General features: G+C 33.5%; 1 protein-coding gene across 1 annotated transcript in view; it reads right to left on the reverse strand.

Moving 5' to 3' along the window:
* CDH10 (cadherin 10, type 2 (T2-cadherin)) overlaps positions 1-11,149 on the reverse strand; it is a 110,734-nt gene that overhangs the window by 98,832 nt on the left and 753 nt on the right. The gene's annotated exons all lie outside the window — the stretch shown is intronic.

Consider the following 11,149-nt stretch of genomic DNA (forward strand, 5'->3'; position numbering starts at 1 on the left):
TGATAGGCAAGAGTTTTATCTCTAGCTAACCCAGCTAACCCTAATCAGAGAAATCACACAATCTCTAACCATCCAAAAGGAACACTTCAACTGTTGACTGATTTGTCATAGTCACAAACTGGTGCAGCATACAACTGTACCTCAGCTAGTGATTGCTTATTAAAAATCACATTCTAGTGACTAACATTTTAATATGTACCATATAATTGCTAGAAAACATATCTTGTATTAACATCCTTATCATATTTTTCTCTTCTGTATAATTTTAGAAAGAATATAATACACAATGAGGCAGTATTGCCTGTGCATACAGAAAGTGATGGAAGTATCTGCCATTGCAAGAGTGTCCAGTTGGAATACTACTTCCATTTCAAAGGTGAGATCTTAAACAGTGTTCTCATTTGGTACTCATGTTGACTGATAGTATTTTCTCCTTCAGTCAGGAGGATATACTATCAAAAACATTGTAATTTTTTTTTTTTTTTGGGGTCTTCTGTGGCTATAGTACTAGACTGAAATTCAAAATTTCAGTCTGTTTTCTAGCCCTGAGGTATGAGCACTTTTAATCTTCATATGCTTTCATACCCCTTGTCTGAAAAAATGGTATTATAATTACTCACAAAGTTATAATCTGCAATTGACCTTCAATGACTACAAGATATTTGGATGTTTTTTGGACCAGACTATAACTGTCTTTAAAAAAAAAAAAAAAAAAAAAAAAAAAAAAAAAAAAAAGAAAGAAAGAATGAGAACAACTAGCTAAGTAAAAACAGGACTGACATCTTGATTGACTGACATCTTGATTTTCTTTCCAGCTATTGACAGGGAGTAATATTTTTGCATCCAGAGGCTTTCAGCATGACTGGAAGTCAGAGATAAATAAGTAAGCAAATATGGACTATCACATAGAAAACTCCTTAGAAAAATAAGCAAGAATGTGATCTGTACTGATTGCAGATATCTACAAGCTTTATCTTCAAAAAAACAGGTTTTAAACTAGTATTCATTTAGCAGAGAACCAAAACCACCCATCTTGCTGAATCACGATGAAAATATCAGGAAAATAAACAGCATTCCTGTGCTGTTATTGCTTTTTTTGGATGCAGGCTAGTATTAATTTTCTCAAGCCAAAACCAGAAAATAAAATGAAAAACAAGAATGTTAGCACAGACTTTGGTTTTCTGTTAAACATTACAGGATGCTGAAGTGAATATTGCCTTGAGCTAGCTAAGTATTAATGTATTCTACAGAGATCTAACGCACCAATAAAATAAAAATCTATTGACAATTGCCTTGAACTAGTTAAGTATTTAAGTATTCTACAGAGGTCTAATGCATTACAGACTAAAAATCTATTTCTATGTGGTAATTGTAGTCAGTTTTTGTGAGATTTCTCTAATCAATATTTATAGTAATACACATGAAAAGATAAAAAAAAAAGCAGCAACCAAAGAGAACTTTGTACTGTGCGTGACTTCCTTTGGTATTTTACAGTTACTATAAAAATTCATACATACATATCTATCACCAAAGCAAGATATTTTGCTGGTAGGCATAGAACCCATGGGCTAGAAAAGAGAGTACCTCTTGGTTTCATATAATTACCTTCTTGCCACAAGATGGCACCAAAAGATTAACAATATCTGCATTCCTAAAGTTTCCATCTGAAAAAATGAACAAACTTTTCAGGGAATTGCACAAGAAGTGTCATCAACATTTGACTTTTGATTTGGTTAGCAAGTTATGAATATCATTCTGCTTACTTTGACAAGCTGCTGAAATGCTAAGACTTACTATAGAGTTAATGAATATGGAGAAAAAAAATATTTTACTAAAACTTAAGTTTCCTACAAATTGCAAAGAAGAAGCAGTGAACATTTAGAATGATATATTTCCTTTTTAGGATAGGGAAGCAAGAACATATGCAAGTGTATGAATACTAACTAAACAGACACAAGAAAAAATAACTCCAAAGCCATCAACAATTTATAGTCTCCTCTAAAGGAAATTTTAACAAAGTAAAGTTCGACAACATATACATCAAGAATTTTCCTTTTACTTCACTCAATTTTCCCTCCCAATTGCAATTAAAAAAAAAAAAAAAGTTGATCTCAAATTTAGTGAACTCTTTAAAAAGCTGCATGGTATATAATGCGAGAAATACTGAAGAAACAGTACTTCTAGCTTATAGGATAACTCCTTGTCAAATGAATGTTTCTCTATTCCCACAGCAAAACCTCATCCTTCACAAAGAACAGTATGATGCGATAGGAACAGGTCAGAGTGCACTAATGGCCTAAAACCAAACCAAAACAAAACCCCAAAGCCTTTTGGGGGGAGGAAAAATTTCAAATCAAATTACTTCACTGGCAATTATTTCATGTATTACATTTCACTCATCTATTAAAAAAAAAAAAAAACAACAAAACAACTATTAAAAAAGTGTTCACATCTTTCAGCCAGAAAGAAACCAAACACCTTAGAACATAAAACTACTAATTCCCCAGCAAATTTAATTCACTATAATTGTTTCCTTTAAAGAACCTAAACAATGTCAAGATTATAAAAGAATTATTTGTATGACAATATTATCCTGATCTTCATTGCCAGTATTTCTTATTGTACAGAAATGTATTAAGCTACCTTCAAACATTTTTTTCTGTACATCACTTTGTTTTAGTTCATATATTTTAAAGCACTAATGGATTACGCTTGAGAAGTCAGTGCTTGATTACACATTAGAACCATTGAGTTGAATTCTGTTTACTCAAATAGCATTTAATTTAATCCTTCAAATATTCTTTTTTTTTTGTAGTCATCATGCCATTATGACATCAGATTTTTTTCATGTTATTGTCCCGATAACAAATAGTCCAGTTTTAATCCACTATAATGATAACAAAATAGTTTCTAAACTAGTCCTTTTTTCTAGTGCTGAAGTATCATGATTTTATTTGTGTGCCCTTTTTCAGTGAAAAGAAGGATTTTAATATGCTAGAGCTAGAAATGGACTCCAACCAGCATACCCAGAGTAACAAGAAAATAGTCACATCACTAAAATGACCCCATAGTCATGTATACCTGTAAGATGAGACTCTCTGGGTGCTTTTCCAGAGATTGAGCTGGAACCATTTAACTGGGAGCTGTGGGACTGATCCACCTAGGCTGCTTTTATCCCATTAGACCTGACTTTCACAGGCTGTCCAAGGGGCAAAACACCTCTGACCCTGCATACATAAGCATTTACCAGTTAGATCTTGATGGCTGCAGCCATGGAGGAAGAAAAAGATGGGTATTTCCTCTTCTGAATGTACATAACCCAAAACTTAGCAAGAAGTTGCTGCTGTGTTAACATGGATTTTTTTGGTCCTGTAATTTAGAAGGCTGAACTACTTTAAGCTTTACCATTTGTGTTTAACTCCAGCTAAGCAGATGTTAGAAATGAAAACCTAAAAAACTCATTTGTAGGTGGCTATTTGTAAATTCTGTTCTAAAACACTAGCATAACAAGTATAATTTAAACCCTGGAATGTAATGAATTGTAATTATACTGTTACTTTTTAAAAAAATTTGCATTTCAGAACTTAAATTATTGCTTTCTCCTTCTTTGTCACAAACTTTTAGGTACCAAATTTAGAATAGCTCAAGCCCAGTGACCTTTGTTATTCACATTATAGATTCCTAAATTCTCTTGAAGATTTATGCTCATCAAAACTTTAATACACTATAATACAAAATATAATACAAAAATCCTATAATACACTATGTCTTAGTTCATCATTCTTTCCTAATTCTCATTATTCTGACCTCAAATAAAAAGCTAGAGGAAACCAAGCCACAATTAGGATATATTTGGAAATAACACGTGTTTCAGAGTGGGTTCAGATGCCTTGTTAGTCAAGGACAGGAAGGAGAAATATATGATTTTGTCTTAATTTTCCATTCTGTACAAATATTCCACACACATACCTAAATTTTTAAAAAGAGATCAGTTTCTTCTGATCACCAGAATGATTAAAGACTTTCTAAATATTAGAAATAAATAAAAAAGTAATACATTTCCACCTTAAGAAAGATTTTCACAAATTAATTAGCCAAATCAGGGTACTACTTCATTTGAAACCACTTAAGAACAGAAATTTGAAGGAATTGTATAAGAAAGGGAAAAAAGTATATATTTTATAAAAGAATAATGTTACAGAGGAAAATCCATCTATCTGTATCTGTACATCTGCCAGAAAAAAGTAGATCTGGTAATACATAACACACAAGCTTATAAGTTCTTAATCACAAGCTGTAAATAAAATGCCCCCAAGTATTAAGTCATGGAGAGAACCAAATGTACCTAATATGCCTGGGGCTTGGTTCACTCATTTTAATCAAGATGTCAGCTTCAGTGATATCTTGACCATGAGCACCACACGTATTCAAGAGAAAGAGCACATCTCAGCACACTAATGACAGAAAAAACTAAAAAAAAACCTAAAATGGTACTCACAATAGTGTTCTATCTCCTACTCTTTTATGGATGCCACATTTCTGCCAAAAGCCTGTGGAAACTATCCCAAAGGGAAACATAAGTAAAAGACAAAAATACTATTTAAAACTTGGCCTTGGGAAGTGGGAAGCAGTAGCATATTTAGGGAACATGGATGTAATATGCTGAAGCAGATCTTAAACTATCTTTCATGTCATAATGAAATATCTTACTTCCCTAATCTTAGAAATGAGCAAATTTTTTCATATAGCTGAAAAATTGCAGGGTATACCCCAGTAACTCATTCACAAATTGAGGTCTACTCTATTATTTACCATTTAATACAGGTCTATTTTGATTAAAGACTGCTGATTAAATGGCTGAATACTCTTAATCTCTGCTGAAACTCCCCTTATTCTATGGCAGTGATTTTATAGATTCTGATTTTTTTTTGTTTTAAACTATGTGTTTAACTGTAATTCACTACTAGATGACCCAAGGGTTAGTTAGCTTGATTAACTGGTTTTGTTTTGATTTTTTAGCAGAAAGTCATGGGGCAGGCTAGTAGCTCTACATAGCTTACTTTGCAGGATCAAGATTACATTGAAAGAAAACAGTGATATACAACAGTACTGACATGTAAAAGTCCTCCCCCTACTAAATGAAATAAATAAATAAAAAAATTAAAAGGCATCTATAGTGATAATGAAAATATGATCTGTAGCATGGTGTAAAATTTTTGTGAAAGGTTCTTTGCATAATTTGTAATTAAAATTTATTCTTACAGGTAGAAAGAAAATAGCAGCTGAAATATCATTCTCTTGCTTCAATTCATCATGTTTTGGGATTTTTTGTTTTAAGCATATTCTGCTTTTTTTTTTTTTTTCCTTTGTGTTCTTTCTATTTTTCTTGGGTTTTGTTTTGTAATTATTTCTAACAACTGACAGTCTGTTACTGGAAATCCAGGTCATCTTCTGAGTAGCCTCAACATTAAAAACAACCAAACACACACCCCACATTATTTTAAGAATTAAATCTTATTCACCTAATTAGTACATATATAACGCTAGTGAATGTGTTACTTAGAATCTTCATGACATAGAGAAATCAATGATATTTAAGTCTACTTTTAACTTATTTGCTGATGACACACAGATAAAATGGATCTATAGGTCTTCAAGTAATCTTCTTATGTACATAAAACAGAGAGGGACCGAAATAGAAACTTCTAGATTCACACCTTGTCTGATATGTTTAGGCTCAGGTATTTCTCTAACAAAGAATGAAACATGGAAACATGATTATAAGTGCATGTATTTAAAAAGATAAAGAAAGCAACCTGAGGATTGAAAGAATCCATTTTTTATTTCAAATTAAGTATAGTAATACTATCCACAGTTTTCAATTAAGACTACAAGAAGGTTAGGTACACGTTTCTCCCCTTTTTCTCTCTGCCAAAGGCATATAAAGATATATGAAGAAAAGATGACAGTCCTCCTCTTAAAAATTAGGAACTTGTAGATAAAACACACTACAGTCCCAATTCATAATTGAAGCCCATATGCCTGTCAAGACCATATCTGACAGCATTTTAAGGTCTAGTGAGGGACAGTATTGTTAAAAGAACATTATGAGAATGATAACCACATCAAGAAAAAAAATATATGTCCGCCTATTAAACCAGGTGGACAGAGTCAGGAAAATCTCAATGATGTCGTGAGAGAGGAAAGGGTCTCTTTTTTCCCATCTGTCCTCACCTATTTTCAAAAGGGTGTCAAGATCCCTTTTTAGGAGACTTCATCTGTGGTAGCAGTAGCAGTACAGGGTTACAGGCGCCCTGGCGCTGGAGAGTCCACTGCCCCAGGATGGGGGACAGAAGCAAGCGTGCTAGCACTGTATGCACAGCAACATTGCTGATATTGACTGAGTCTTGCATCTTGGACACTGCGTGCATTTATAGTCCCAGTTCCACTCACCATAGAAAAGCCATCAGAAAAATGGCAAGCGACTATTTGTAAGAGAAAGGAATTTATACATTTAAGGGATAAGATTTCTAAGAAATGTAGAAGCAGGATTTGACCATCCTCCCTCCATCCTGAATATTACCTCTAAATAATTACAAATACTTTGGGTTCCTATCTCTTTTCTCATCCTTATTTAAAAATTCAAAGATTTTGTCCATGTATTTTGTCTTACGTGTAAGATATGAAACATATTCAAGAAAACCTACATACAAAACTCTCTTGATTCCAGTGGAAGTAAAAACCAGCTGTACACTTGTGATACTTAGAGGAACAAGTGACAATGCACAGCATTTAAGTTTCCTAGACACAGGCATATCTCTGTTTTATTTGTGCTATTAGGATAGCATAACCATTAACAAGATAATCTTTTCATTCATTAAACAGGTGTAAATATCATGTGAACTACTGAAGTGTGGTATACACAAGCACACGATAACAGTTCAGTTATGCATGTTTTTATATTAATTTGGGGAAAAAAAATTACCAGTCCTGTTGGACAGTGCATTTTGAGCCTTGCTCATAGTGCTGTAAACTACATTAGTACCTATTCTTTAGGTCTTAAAAATCTGGATATATTAGCATTGCAGAGTTCATGAGGATTGCTTTCATTTTTAAGGATCATGATCTGATCAGGCTAAGTGATGGTATGTCATGTTCTTTATGTTGTAATGCAAAGCACTGAAATAGGATAATACAATAAATCCAATCTGTAATGTGGCAGGTGATAGAATATTAACAGTAAAATCATAAAACATACATATACATATCACAATATACAGCTTTTCACAAGAAAATATTTTTGAGAGGTTTTTTATTTTTGTAAAACACGGAAGAACAGAGTTCTAGCTTTTGAGCTACAGAATTTTGGAAACACCTTTTTTCAATTCATTTTTGTATTTCATTCACCTTTACATAAACACACATACACATGCTCTTTTCTTTACATGACTTCCTTTTGTTTGAAATATGATTCAAAGTTCACTTTGAGTTACAATTAAGAGATGCCATAATAAAAGTTACAAATAAAAAAAAAAGCATTGTGTGAAGAATGATGTGCCTGTGGGAACAATATTAAAAAGGACACCTGCCATGTTGCTTTTCATTATATCCAGTTAACTTCCTAAGACTTTGTATTCTCCTGATGCAGCCTGTTGGTACAGACATAGTACTACACACTTCCAATTAGCAGACTTGAGTTTATATCCCAGGTCAGGTGGCCTGTGACAGTACAAGCTGGGGAGTACCTCTGAGATACTGCTAGAGCTTTATGCCTCCTGCTGGACATGCTTCTTTATCAAAAAAGTGATAAACGTTATGTATTTCATGTAAGTTAGTAGAGGCAAGAAATGGTAGTGGGAGCTTGCAGAAAAAGTGAAGTAATAAAAAGCTGATATAAGTTAAGAGAGAAATTGTACAGTATTCTGCTTGCAAGAATGCAATCCCTGTACAAGACAAAGATTTTCCCTGTTTTGCCTTTACTGTACACACACACACTCGAGGTAACTGTCTCTGATGTTTAATAATCAGGAAGACTGCATGTACGAAGAAATGCGTATAAAGCTTCAACTGGAAGGTTTTTGGCAGATCCTCCACATACTAAAAATTAGACTGATAAGCCAGTAAACAGGACGTATAAGCTCAATAGCTCTTTGGTTGGCTGGTGTTCTGGCTTCCCACCAGATGAAAACAGAACAATGAAGAAAACAGTGCTCAGGCTTAGTTAAATTTTTCTGTGTGTAGTAATACAGCCTGATAACTGTAACACACTCAGCTCTCCAGAGATGAGGATTATTTTCTATTGCTCTATTGTAGAGCTGCTAACCCACAGAAACAGGCAAGTTAGGGAAGTCTCCATGCCAAGGACTCAAGGCTGAAGAGCTCTAAATCCAGGGAGGGAAAAGCAAGTGACATTAAACATAGGCGTTCCTCTTGGCCTGAAGAGAGATTTGGGGAACATTTAGATCAAGACAGAATTCAGAATACCGTTGTTTCTTCATTGTTTCTTGCTTTCAAATTTTTCCAGAAGTTGGACAGTAGAGGAAGTATGTTTTTTTCAAAAAGCAATTGTTCACATTAGTAGATTTGAGGGTGCAAGATGTGCAGTGTGTGTGTTGTATAGTCAACCAAGGTTTCAGTGAACTGTACCTTTAGTTTGCATGAGCTTTCATTGATAGTTGCATATTATTCAGAACAGTTGCATACTATTCAGAACAATTGAAAATGTGCTATGGTATGGCATCCTTATGTGCAGTGAAGTCACCCTTCATAATGTTTTACTTTGGCATATTTAAACTGCTCATAAGAAAAGAAGTTTTATTTCTGAATTTCAATTTTCTTCCTTTATAATAAATGATACATCAATTAGTATGTTATTAAAAAGGCCATAGCAAATACAATGGTAATACAGAATACATATTTACGTGGATCACTTAAGGCACTCACAAAATGTTTCTTAAACCCTTATATTCTGCCTATTTATTTGCCCAAATAATCAATGTTTTCCTTCCAATTCTGTCTATCATGTAATATCAAAGAATGAACTGTACAGCAGATTTTTTTCAAATCTATGAGCAATGACATATTATGAGGTCCAATTAAGTTACCTTGGTGTTTACAAACTTGGTTTCAAGTGATAGTAATGAATGAATTTAAAATAATATTATATATTCATAAATTAAAATATATTTAATAAATTAAAAATAATATTAAAAATAATATATGTCAGAAACCTCACCCCATTGCTACTATTCAATGTTTTGATCTTAATTTGACCCCCTGCACTAGTGCTGCAACCTAGTGGTGTGATAAGGTATGAAATTATACTAATTTGAGGGCAGTGTGTTAACACCTGCAACCTGGCTGTAAATATGTTTAACAGACATAGAAATTATGTCACCTGCTCAGAATTATACACATGAGACAGGCTCTGTTTCAGTCATTTGTTTCCTTGGGAAATCATGTTGAGATCAGGAAATTACTTTCTCAGAATCAGAGGTAGATATTACTTTCAAATTAACCTTTTCTGCCTTTTATATTTAATTATTTAACAAGGAAAAAATAACATATTACTTAGCTGAAATTTGTATACTGCTGTGTATGTATAGATGTGTATCTTATGAATATCCCTCTACATTTAATTAATGATGAGGTCATTTGCTTTGACATATAACATTATTTTTATGCATTTTTCAACTACAGCTAGGCACAGAAAAGAACAGCAACCATAGTGTCTACTGTGAGCACATTTCAGTATTTCATCAGCTTCTTCACAGATCCTTTTTCTATTGAGCGCATGCAAGTACAAAGTTTTAGAATATCTACACTAATTTACTCTAACACAAAGCCAAGACCATTTAAGAATATATAAATTCCTATGTACAGTCCCTTTAAATTGTATTTTGTTATTTTCTTTTCCATGAACTGTTACAAAGCATTATAAATATAAACTTTTGGCAAAGCAAGCAACCAAGACGTATTTTCCAATGCTACCCAAAGTAACAAGAAAAATCAAATCAGCAGCAGCAGTTTCAAGTTTAAATATCTGTATTATAATCAACACTCCTCAGACGTTACAAAGTTCCTATTTAAGTGTACAAAATATTGTTGACACCACACAAAGAAAACATGGACATAAAGTTAAACTAAAATTAACAGCAACTGCTACAGAAATGACCTCTTCATTCATACTTTTATTTAACAAAGTATACTAAAATATGAGAAGACTCCCTCAGGCACAAACTAGATTACCAGTTTATAATCCAAGAAGCATTGCTTTCTTCTTGTAAGCCCATATTGACTCTAAAAAGCTGTTATTCAGCTGTTGAAAAGATAGCTTGTCTTTTCTACTTGCCTTTCCCAGTTCCCTAAGTTCATTCTTTCATCTCCTCTAAAATAGTACAGACTACTATTACATTCAAAAAGTAACCAATTAATATAAAAGTTTGAGTAACTGGAAAATCTCAATAAATGCTTATACCAGACTCATTATGTTCCTAGTAAATGGCATATTTAAAAAGGATTTAGAGATTCAGAGGTATGTTCCAGTCTCCCACTCCCTGCTTCCCCATCCAGTAATATCACCGTGTAAGTTTAAAGCCTACTAGCTTAAAAAAAAAAAGACATAATTTTTTACAAACCTGCTTCCTCACATCATGCACACACTTGTATATGCATACACACATGCATACACAACAAGTTGTATAAATCAAAAAATACCTTAAAAGCAACGGGTGTGCAGTTGGGGTAACACAGAGGCTTTTACTGAAATGAAAGATGAAGATTATAGGCAACAGCTCCATTTGTGTGGAAGCAACAGAGATGATAGGTCAGTTTTAAAATGCTGGTTGCTATTTGTCACTGATTGCACGTGCAGATGCATTCTCTTAAGCTGAAGGACTGTTAGATTTTTATGGCTGCAACTAGTATCATGTACAGTATTAGCCTATTGCAAATTTCTAATGCAGCTGACAATGCCATCAATAGTTAGTTGGGAACATGGATTTAGACTTGTGTTGTGCTGCATTAATTTAACACCACATCAAATATGGATTTTATTGCAGCAGTGACAATAAATGCTCACACAGGTGCAGAATAATTTTTTCCTCCCTCCACCTTTTCCTTTCTCCCCCCCCCCCCCCTCTCCAAATGT

This window comes from Pygoscelis adeliae, unplaced genomic scaffold (genome assembly GCF_000699105.1).
Source record: "Pygoscelis adeliae isolate BGI_AS28 unplaced genomic scaffold, ASM69910v1 Scaffold6, whole genome shotgun sequence".
NCBI classification, from domain to species: Eukaryota; Metazoa; Chordata; class Aves; order Sphenisciformes; family Spheniscidae; genus Pygoscelis; species Pygoscelis adeliae.